Consider the following 11,353-nt stretch of genomic DNA (forward strand, 5'->3'; position numbering starts at 1 on the left):
CCTTTGGCTAGTTTGGGTCAGGTGTCCTGTCTCTGCTTCCTCACGGCTTTCCCTCCTCCCTGGCAAAGCATGAGACTGAGAAAGTCCTCAATGGGCATAAACATTACTGAGCAACAACTGAAAACATCGGTGTGTTATCAGCGTTGTTCTCAGACTAAAGTCGAAAACACAGCACTGCACCAGCTACTAAGAAGGAGAAAAACGACTGCTACTGCTGCAACCAGGACACCTTACTGATGAAGAACCTCATTTGTGGGTTTTATGTGCTTGGTGTGGCCATTGGGTGCCACTGGCATCCTGCTAAAATGATCTGGGAGAAGCAGGAAGGGAAATATCCGTGTGTGTGGGTTTAATAGTAATTAATCAGTGTACTGCATGATATGACTGTGCTTTATTGCTTCAGCAAAGGGGTTTTACCTCACTTACATCAGTGTGAATGTGTCCTGGAGGGGTCATTTCCCAGATTTCCTCCCTCTGAAAGCTGGAAGAGTTTGTCTTAGGGGAGATTTTTAACCTGAGAAGCAGTGAGACTACATTGGATTGATTTAGTTGCTCTGGGACTGAGCAAAACAGGAAATGGTGCAAGGTGTCCCTGCAAGGTTGGTTATTTCTTGTGTAAATGCCATTGCTTGGGGTTCATCTCCTTCTCCCCCACTTTATTAAACAACTCTCAGCCCTGGTGTTCTTCCCGCAGTGGGTCAGCTTGACCTTGGTGGGGTCCCAGCAGTGAAGGTGAGTGGCACTGGTTGGTGTTGGCTGCAGTTGGAGAGAGGAATGCCCCAAAATCAACCCCAATGAGGTCCCTGCCAGGTACAAAGGGCATGTGTCAGCAATTCCAACCCAGCCACTCTGTGGCTCTCAACAAAGTCCCAGCCTGGCCTCTCATGCAGGACTGACTCTCCTTGGTCAATCCTATGAAACATGCCTAATGATGGCATTTGGCCCTGCCTACCCCTGCCTGTGCCTGGCAGCATCAGACCTGCAGCAGGACAGACCCTGAATGCAGGGAACGTGTAGCACAGGCAAACCTGCTCCTCCTGTCCTGGGGTTATCCCAGCTTTTCTACATTATTTTTCATGAGGATTCAGGAATTAACTGGGGAAATGAACTGGTGGCACCTAAAGGATGGATTTTATGTGGAGCGAAAAAAAGCTGTTAACATAGGAACAGCACCTGCAGCCAATGGGATTTACCTTCTTTTGCCCCATAAATGTTAATTTTGGCATTTTGAGCCTGTGTCATGGAGCCAATGTTGGGGAGCCCCTTGAGAGGCAGGAAGGAAATCTGCACTGGAGATGTGCCATGGTTTCAACCCGGCTGGCAGCTAAGGACCACAGGGCCAGTTGCTCAACTCCATTGTGCCCCCCAGGTGGGAAGGGAGGAGAATGGGAATGATGTGAAACCTGCAGGTTGAGATGAGAACAGTTTAATAACTAAAGTACAATGGAATACTACTGCTACTAATAATGATGACAAAGGAGATAAGAAGGGGAGAGAATATAAAACTAAAACACGGCTGCTGTGCTCTCACTGATCAGCTCAAAGGTGGGGGGCATCCTTGTGTTGTTAACCCTCATCCCTCACTGAGGAGTGGAGGTTGTCCACCTCCACTGTGGGTGATAGATCTTCATCTGGGAGTTCCTGTCTTGGATTGGGTAAAACACCCTTTAGAAAACACATAGACATTTTTAATTCCTCTTGAAAATTCCATCAGCATCGTTAAACCAAAATCCCCTGTTTCTATTTTGGTGGATTTGCGGGTATTTGGGCAGGTCAGTGTTAAAGCGCAAAGTTGCATTGAAAGCTTTTTGTAAAGTCTCAGGAAGGCTGAGGGTGATCCTTAGCTCCATCTCCCCACTCAGAAGTTTAAGTTTTAACCCACACCAGCATGTTTCTAGAACAAAAACAAGCAATGCAAACCCAGCTCAAGGTGAGTCCTTCCGCCCAGTCCGTTGCCGGAGCTGGCCAAGCTGAGCAGCTCAGTCACTGCAAGCAAAACGGAAACCAAGAGAAAGTCAAGTTTCTGTTAAAAAAAGGGGCAATAGAAGACGGAAGGAAACCAGACTGAGAGCAGCAGATGGACTGTGCAAGGCCAAGTGCTAGGTCCTACCCCTGGGTTAGGGCAATCCCCAACCCAAAAGCAGGTTGAGGGAGCACTCTGGGATTGGGGTGGGGGTTCCTGAGGGAAAAGCTGCTCCCAGCCTTGCAGGAAGCTGCAGTTCCACCCCAGGGCTTGGGCTGGAGATAAAAGGGGCTCTCAAAGAAAGAGCTTCACCTCTTTTTTTTCCATTGCCTTACTAGATCCTTGATTATTTTTCTTTTCAGTTCTTCCTACTTTGTCGATTGCTCCAGACCTTTGAAAATGTCATTTTCCAAGAAAACTAATGAGTAGTTCAGCATTTTTACAAGGTAAGAAGCCTAGTTTGTATTGTCTCTCTAATACAGAACTGTTGTGCGAATTTAGTTCAAAAGACGTTTCCTGTCTTTCAAAGCTGGAAAAGATGCCTAGGGAGAAGTACATATTCTTTTTGCTTTCTGCAGGGAAAAAAAAAAAAAAAAGAATTAAAAAAAATATTCAAGTAAAGCAAAACCTGACATGGAAAGCAAGAACTCGGTTTACAGTCTTGCAGGTTACGAAGTCCAGGTGGATCTTCCTGGAAGGGGAGCCTGTGGTTTCTTGAGAGCCCATTAGTCAGTGTGACTGGTGTGTCCGGAGACACAATAGTTAATGGTCCGTGATGGTGCATCCCGAGCCTTTCTGACTTGTAAGTGTAACTTTGTAGCTAAGAAGAAAAAACCGGCTGCCCTGACTTCATCATTTTCATCAGAAGGGGATGTTGTAACCAGTTACGTTAGCCAAATGCTGCCAACAAAAGGCAGCCAAGGACACTTAGAGGTGACGAAGATGTCGGAATGGGATGAAGATAGTGATGAAGAAGAGGGAAGGGGAGGAAGTAACCGGAAGTTACTGACCCCCAAAAGACCCTCTCTGCTCTAGAACGCAGACTCAAACTAGTGCCAAATAGGCCACTCCTCTTGGCGCAGGCTGGCCCCCTGAGCCAAGATGAGTCAGCACTTTTTAACTAATAAAAGCCCAGAGCTCGGAAGGGGGGGTGAGGCAGGTCTCCCTACCACCGAGGTCCACGTTGCCTCCGTGGGGACACGCGCCAAGGTAGTACCTGCCACCTCTCCTGCTACGATGCATCTCGGAGCTGGTCTCTTGATCATCGGGTCCTTGACGGGGTCGGTAAGCATATAACCGAATAAGTAACCTGAACACTCTTTAACCATTCTCCTAATTTAACCATTGCGACAAAGTCAGGAAAAACTCATTCTTGTTGGTTCCATTATTTCCTGTCGTGGTTTGAGCCCAGCCGGTACCTCAGAACCACACAGCCGCTCGCTCACTCCCCCCACTTCTTCCTCCCCCCGCTCCCGGAGGGATGGGGAGGAGAATCGGAAGAATGTAACTCCCACGGGTTGAGATAAGAGCAGTCCCACAACTAAGGTATAATACAAAACCACTACTGCTACCACCAGTGATAATAATGATTAGTGAAATAACAAGGGGAGAGGATACAATTGCTCACCACCCGCCGACCGATACCCAGCCCGACCCGAGCAGTGATCTGGGCCTTCCGGGTAACTCCCCCCAGTTTATATACTGGGCATGATGTGGTGTGGTATGGAATACCCCTTTGGCTAGTTTGGGTCAGGTGTCCTGTCTCTGCTTCCTCCCGGCTTCCCCTCCTCCCTGGCAAAGCATGAGACTGAGAAAGTCCTTGGTTGGAATAAACATTACTTAGCAACAACTAAAAACATCGGTGTTATCAGCGTTGTTCCCAGGCTGAAAGTTAAAAAAACACAGCACTGCACCAGCTACTAAGAAGGAGAAAAATGACTGCTATAGCTGAACCCAGGACAGTATCCACCCCTTATTCCATACCATTCACGTCATGCTCGGATCCCACATCTCTCAGCACACCATCACCCCTGTCCCATATATACATATATATATACACCCACACCCACACACAGAGAAAGATATCATTCCCTAGTCCATGGACCAATCCCTGTAAAATTGCTGAACTCATCCAGTCCATGATGTCAGGCTCCAGCTCTTGTAATAGTCTTTCAGGGCAGGAGGGACGGTACGTAGTGTTGGGTTGTTGCCTGCTGATGATACCGCCAAACTCGTCTGGTCACTGCTGAGCTCGTCTGGTTTCCTCAAAATTCATTCTTTGTTGAGGTGATGATCGGAGGGAAGTCAGGGTCAATTGCTGGCGACCTGAAGATATCTAGCTGGTGGGCTATAAAAGTGTTATAGAGCAGGCAACAGCGTACAATTGAGTTCATTGGCTGTTTTCCCCCAAAATCAAATCCCCTTGAGGTACACATCGGACTTCCCCATCTTCCCGCATTACCCACCAAGTATATCCAGGTCCCTGAGCAAAAGCAACCCCACAAGTGGGTTTGCCTTTACCTGAAGCAGGAATAACCCAGACTGTCTTCCCCAACAAATTCTTTATGTGCACCACAGGAACTTTATCCCCCTCTACAGTATGTAAAAGTTCTGATTGGGCTGGGCCAGCCCTGTTGGCAGATCCCCTACTGTTGACCAACCAGGTGGCTTTTGGTAAATGTGTATCCCAGTGTTTGAAAGTCCCACCACCCATTGCTCTCAGTGTAGTTTTTAAGAGCCCATTGTACCGTTCGATTTTCCCAGAGGCTGGTGCATGGTAGGGGATGTGGTATACCCACTCAATGCCATGCTCTTTGGCCCAAGTGTCTATGAGGTTGTTCCGGAAATGAGTCCCATTGTCTGACTCAATTCTCTCTGGGGTGCCGTGTCGCCACAAGACTTGTTTCTCAAGGCCCAGGATAGTGTTCCGGGCAGTGGCATGGGACACAGCGTATGTTTCCAGCCAGCCGGTGGTTGCTTCCACCATGGTAAGCACATAGCGCTTGCCTTGGCGGGTTGGTGGGAGTGTGATATAGTCAATCTGCCAGGCCTCCCCATACTTGTACTTCAGCCATCGTCCTCCATACCAGAGAGGCTTTAACCGCTTGGCTTGCTTAATTGCAGCACATGTTTCACATTCGTGAATAACCTGGGCAATAGTGTCCATCGTTAAGTCCACCCCTCGGTCACGAGCCCATTTATATGTTGCATCTCTGCCTTGATGGCCTGAGGTGTCATGGGCCCACCGGGCTAAAAATAATTCACCCTCATGTTGCCAATCCAAGTCCATCTGAGCCACTTTAATCTTAGCAGCTTTATCCACTTGCTGGTTATTCTGGTGTTCCTCAGTGGCCCGACTCTTGGGTACATGAGCATCTACGTGGCGTACCTTCACCACCAGGTTCTGCACCCGAGCAGCGATATCTTGCCACAATGCAGCAGCCCAGATGGGTTTACTTCTGCCTTGCCAGTTGCTCTGCTTCCACTGCTGCAACCACCCCCACAGGGCATTTGCCACCATCCATGAGTCCGTATAGAGATAAAGTACTGGCCATTTTTCTCGTTCAGCAATGTCCAAGGCCAGCTGGATGGCTTTAACCTCTGCAAACTGACTCGATTCACCCTCTCCCTCAGCAGTTTCTGCAACTTGTCGCAGGGGACTCCACACAGCTGCCTTCCATCTCCGATGCTTTTCCACAATACGGCAGGACCCATCAGTAAACAAGGCATATTGCTTTTCACTCTCTGACAGTTCATTATATGGTGGGGCCTCTTCAGCACACGTCACCTCCTCTTCTGGTGACATCCCAAAATCTTTGCCCTCTGGCCAGTCCATGATGACTTCTAGAATTCCTGGACGACTGGGATTTCCTATTTGAGCTCGTTGTGTAATTAGTGCGGCCCACTTACTCCATGTAGCATCAGTTGCATGATGTGTAGAGGAGACCCTGCCTTTGAACATCCAGCCCAGCACAGGCAACCGGGGTGCCAGGAGGAGCTGCGCTTCAGTTCCGATCACTTCTGAGGCAGCTCGAACCTCTTCATAGGCTGCCAGTATCTCTTTTTCAGTGGGAGTATAGCTGGCCTCGGATCCTTTATACCCCCAACTCCAAAAGCCGAGGGGTCGACCTCGAGTCTCCCCTGGAGCTTTCTGCCAGAGGCTCCAGGTAGGACCATTCTCCCCAGCTGCGGTATAGAGCACATTTTTCACATCTGGCCCGGCCCGGACTGGTCCAAGGGCTACTGCATGAACTATTTCTCGTTTAATTTGTTCAAAGGCTTGTTGTTGCTCAGGGCCCCATTTGAAATCATTCTTCTTCCGGGTCACGTGGTAGAGAGGGCTTACAATCAGACTGTAATTTGGGATGTGCATTCTCCAGAACCCCACAACACCTAAGAAAGCTTGTGTTTCTTTCTTGTTAGTTGGTGGAGACATTGCTGTCATCTTGTTGATCACGTCTGTGGGGATCTGGCGGCGTCCATCTTGCCATTTTATTCCCAAAAATTGAATCTCCTGTGCAGGTCCCTTGACCTTACTCCGTTTTATGGCAAAACCGGCCTTCAGCAAGATTTGGATTATCTTCCTCCCTTTCTCAAAAACTTCTTCCGCTGTATCACCCCACACGATGATGTCATCAATGTATTGCAGGTGTTCTGGAGCTTGCCCCTGTTCCAGTGCAGTCTGGATCAATCCATGGCAGATGGTAGGGCTGTGTTTCCACCCCTGGGGCAGTCGGTTCCAAGTGTACTGTATGCCCCTCCAAGTGAAAGCAAACTGTGGCCTGCATTCTGCTGCCAAAGGGATTGAGAAAAATGCATTGGCAATGTCAATTGTGGCATACCACTTGGCTGCCTTTGACTCCAGTTCACATTGAAGTTCTAACATGTCTGGTACGGCAGCACTCAATGGTGGTGTGACTTCGTTCAGGCCACGATAGTCTACTGTTAATCTCCACTCTCCATTAGACTTTTGCACTGGCCATATGGGGCTATTAAAGGGTGAGCGGGTCCTGCTGATCACTCCTTGACTCTCCAGTCTACGGATCAGCTTATGGATGGGAATCAAGGAGTCTCGGTTGGTGCGATATTGCCGCCGGTGCACTGTTGTGGTCGCAATTGGCACTTGTTGTTCTTCGACCTTCAGCAACCCCATAACAGAAGGATCCTCTGAGAGACCGGGTAAGGTGGACAGCTGCTTAATTTCCTCTGTCTCCAAGGCAGCGATACCAAAAGCCCATCTATACCCTTTTGGGTCTTTGAAGTACCCTCTCCTGAGATAGTCTATGCCAAGGATGCATGGAGCCCCTGGACCAGTTACAATGGGGTGCTTTTGCCACTTCCTCCCAGTCAGGCTGATTTCAGCTTCCAGCATAGTTAACGCTTGGGATCCTGCTGTCACTCCAGAAATATAAATGGGTTTCACCCCTTGATACCTTGATGGCATCAGAGTACACTGTGCACCGGTATCTACTAGAGCCTTATACTTCTGTGGGACTGATGTGCCAGGCCATCTGATCCACACAGTCCAGTAAACCCGATTATCCCTCTCCTCCACCTGGCTGGAGGCAGGGCCCCTCTAATAGTGATCACAAAATTCTCCACTTCTGTCTTGTAGAAAGGGATTAGTATTCCTTATCACAGGAGCTGGAGTAAAATCAGCTCTTTCACTCCATCTGGGAAACTGCTCACCAGAGACTGGAGCAGCAGCTTTCCTGGGAGGATCATCCTTGACCATTGTTCTCCTCTTCAGTTCACGCACCCGTTGCTCTAGAGCTGAAGTAGGTTTTCCATCCCACTTTCTCATGTCTTCTCCGTGATCCCGCAGGTAAAACCATAGGGTGGCCCGTGGCATGTACCTCCTATATTTTCTTTCTCGAGCAGTAGGGCGCCTTCTGTTAATAGCTGAGACACGGGTTGGTACGCGTGGGGAGCTGGACAGATCGGATAAATCGTCTCTCAATTGTTTGAACTCCTGGGACAGCTTTTCCACAGCTGAAATGATGGAAGGGGTGAGATTGTCTTCGAACTCTCGGAGTTGACGAATCAGGCAATCCACTGGTGGTGATACTCCGTCATTCCAGGTCATTGATGCCAATGTGTGGGCATATGATGATGGCGCACTTCGTGTAAGTTTCCGCCACATGGGTCGTGTACATTCGACTTCATCTGGATCTACGGATGTGTTCCTGGCATCCGGCCTGCGATAGATCATCTCTATGATGGCTGATTCCCTCAGGGACTGGATGCCTTTCTCTATCGTGGTCCAGTTGGCTGAGCGATTCGTAATATTGTCTTTGTAGGGAAACCTTTCCTTCACAGCTGCCAGGAGCCGCCTCCAAAGACTGAGGGCTCACTTCTCTCTTGCAATCGCTTTGTCAATTCCTCCTTCCTTAGCAAGTGATCCCAGCTGCTTGGCTTCCCTACCTTCTAGTTCGTGACTGTCGGCCCCATTGTCCCAGCATCGGAGCAACCAGGTGACAATGTGCTCCCCTGGAAGACGGGTGAAATCTTTTCGCCTATTCCGCAGTTCGGTTGAGGTCCGGGGTCGAGAAGTGACCTCTTCTTCTTCTTCCTCTTCCTCTGACCCACATAGTAGTAACTCTTGTTCAGATGCTGTTGCATGTAGTAATGGCATTGGGTCTTCATCTTTCTTCACTTCGCGGATTGCTCTTTGTCGGCTTTTGCTTACAGGGGCAACAGACATTGTCACAAACTGGCCATTTGGTTTAGCTGCAGTGTTTGTCACTGTGGTTGGAGTGGCTGCAGTGCCTGCCACTAGGATTGGAGTGGTTGCAATGTCTATTGCTGGGGTTGGTGCAGCTGTTTTGCTTGGGAGTTGAGTAACACCAACAGCTGCATTGTCTGTTGCTGTCGGGGTTTGAATAGCTACTGTGCATGTCACTGGGGTTGGTGTAGCTGCGGTGCTTGGAGTAGCTATATTGTCTGTTGCTGTCAGGGTTTGAGTAGCTACTGTGCATGTCACTGGGGTTGGTGTAGCTGCGATGCTTGGAGTAGCTATATTGTCTGTTGCTATTGGGGTTTGAGTAGCTGTTGTGCTTGTCACTGGGGTTGGTGTAACTGCTGTATTTGAAGTTGGAGTAGTTGCGTTGTCTGTTGTGGTCAGGGTTTGAGTAGCTGTTGTGCTTGTCACTGGGGTTGATGTAGCTGCTGTACTTGGAGTAGCTGTGTTGTCTGTTGTGCTCAGGGTCTGAGTAGCTGCTGTGTTTGCAGTTGGCATAGCTGCATTGTCTGTTGCTTTGCCATCAGATCCAGAGACATTTTTTTCCCTTTGAAGGTGCTGGATAGTGTTGAGCAGGGCTCTGTAGGCATAGGCCAAGCCCCAGCACGTTGCCATGATTTGTCCCTCTCTGGTATAACCAGGACGACAGCACACCTCGTTTAAGTGTTTTACTAGTTTTTCCGGATGTTGCACTTGTTCAGTGGTGAAGTTCCAAAGCACTGGAGGGGCCCACTGGCCTAGATACTTGCCCATACTATCCCACACACCCTGCCACTCATAGCTGTCCAGCCTCAGGGAAAATCTCTTGGTGGTCCTCCTATATTGTCGTCTAACCCTAGACCAGATTCGAACCTGATACTGCTGAATTTTTGAGATTAAACGAAATAGGATGTTCCTACGACGGGATGGCCGTGGGTAGAACACACTCCGTATGTTTGCCAACATGCTGATCCCCAGCACAATCAGCAGGCAGGTTTCAAGGGTACTCAAAGGCCATCTAAAACCTTCAGAACTCTCAACTGCTGTTGCAAATAGGCTGGTGGGGGAACGGGGAGTGAAAGAGAATGCTTCCTTCGTAGGTTGACCCCCCAAGCAGGAAAAAAAAAATATGCAATTGCTAAAATATTTCATTATATACCTCCCAATGTATAGAGGTGATGGCCACGCTGGAAGCACAAACCAGACCAGTTTCATAATCAATGAGTCTATTGTATTACAAGTCATTATCACGAAGTACAGTGAAATAAGAACCTTAGCCCAGGCCCCCCAGCCAATAAACACTAAAACAGCAAATAGTGGCTGTAAGTAAGGTACAACATGCTGAAACTCTGAGATCAAGCGCAACAAGTCTGAGAGCCAAATAATCACCATTGTGACGAGTAGTAACAATGAATGCTTATCACAAATATGATTAAACACACTCTGGTCAGATCTGTCGTTGTCTCAACCTTTCGGGCCCCACACTGGGCGCCAAAAAGGACTGTCGTGGTTTGAGCCCAGCCGGTACCTCAGAACCACACAGCCACTCGCTCACTCCCCCCACTTCTTCCTCCCCCCGCTCCCGGAGGGATGGGGAGGAGAATCGGAAGAATGTAACTCCCACGGGTTGAGATAAGAGCAGTCCCACAACTAAGGTATAATACAAACCACTACTGCTACCACCAATGATAACAATGATTAGTGAAATAACAAGGGGAGAGGATACAATTGCTCACCACCCGCCGACCGATACCCAGCCCGACCCGAGCAGTGATCTGGGCCTTCCGGGTAACTTCCCCCGGTTTATATACTGGGCATGACGTGCCATGGTATGGAATACCCCTTTGGCCAGTTTGGGTCAGGTGTCCTGTCTCTGCTTCCTCCCGGCTTCCCCTCCTCCCTGGCAAAGCATGAGACTGAGAAAGTCCTAGGTTGGAATAAACATTACTTAGCAACAACTAAAAACATCGGTGTTATCAGTGTTGTTCCCAGGCTGAAAGTTAAAAAAACACAGCACTGCACCAGCTACTAAGAAGGAGAAAAATGACTGCTATAGCTGAACCCAGGACATTTCCTCACCGGAATCCTTCGATTCCCCAAAACAGCTGGTGAGGTTTGTTTTGCGTCATTGTCTCCATGCTTGCTCTGTCGGGTCTATGTCTCTGCATTGTTTGGTTTCTGGCTTCCCCCTTTTCCCTTGGCAAATTTCAGACGTCACTGAACATGGGAACTTAGAGCTTCATTTGGGTTTGTGTGTTCGTGTGTTAGGCGTCTAATCCCTTTCAAAAGAGGTTGTTAATAGTCTCCTGAAAACATAAAGGCAAACCTGTCCCTTAAGTTCTCAGCTCTTTTTCACAGAAAGAAGGAAGAAGGAGAGAGAAGCCTTGTGTATAAGCTGGGGGGACTCACCCGGAAGGCCCAGATCGCTGCTCGGGTCGGGCTGGGTATCGGTCGGTGCGTGGTGAGCAAATGTATTGCACAGCACTTGTGTTTATTTGGAGTTTTTCCTTCCCACTTTATATTCTCCTCCCTTGTTATTTCGCAGATGTTTCATGTATCAGTGTTGTACCTCTGCTCAAGATCTGTGAGCTTGTAAGGAAACATTTTTCCTTGCTACCTGCAAGCGTAAACTCAACATTCTGAAGCTTTCACATACATAGTCCTTTACAAAA

This window comes from Strigops habroptila, chromosome Z (genome assembly GCF_004027225.2).
Source record: "Strigops habroptila isolate Jane chromosome Z, bStrHab1.2.pri, whole genome shotgun sequence".
NCBI lineage: Eukaryota > Metazoa > Chordata > Aves > Psittaciformes > Psittacidae > Strigops > Strigops habroptila.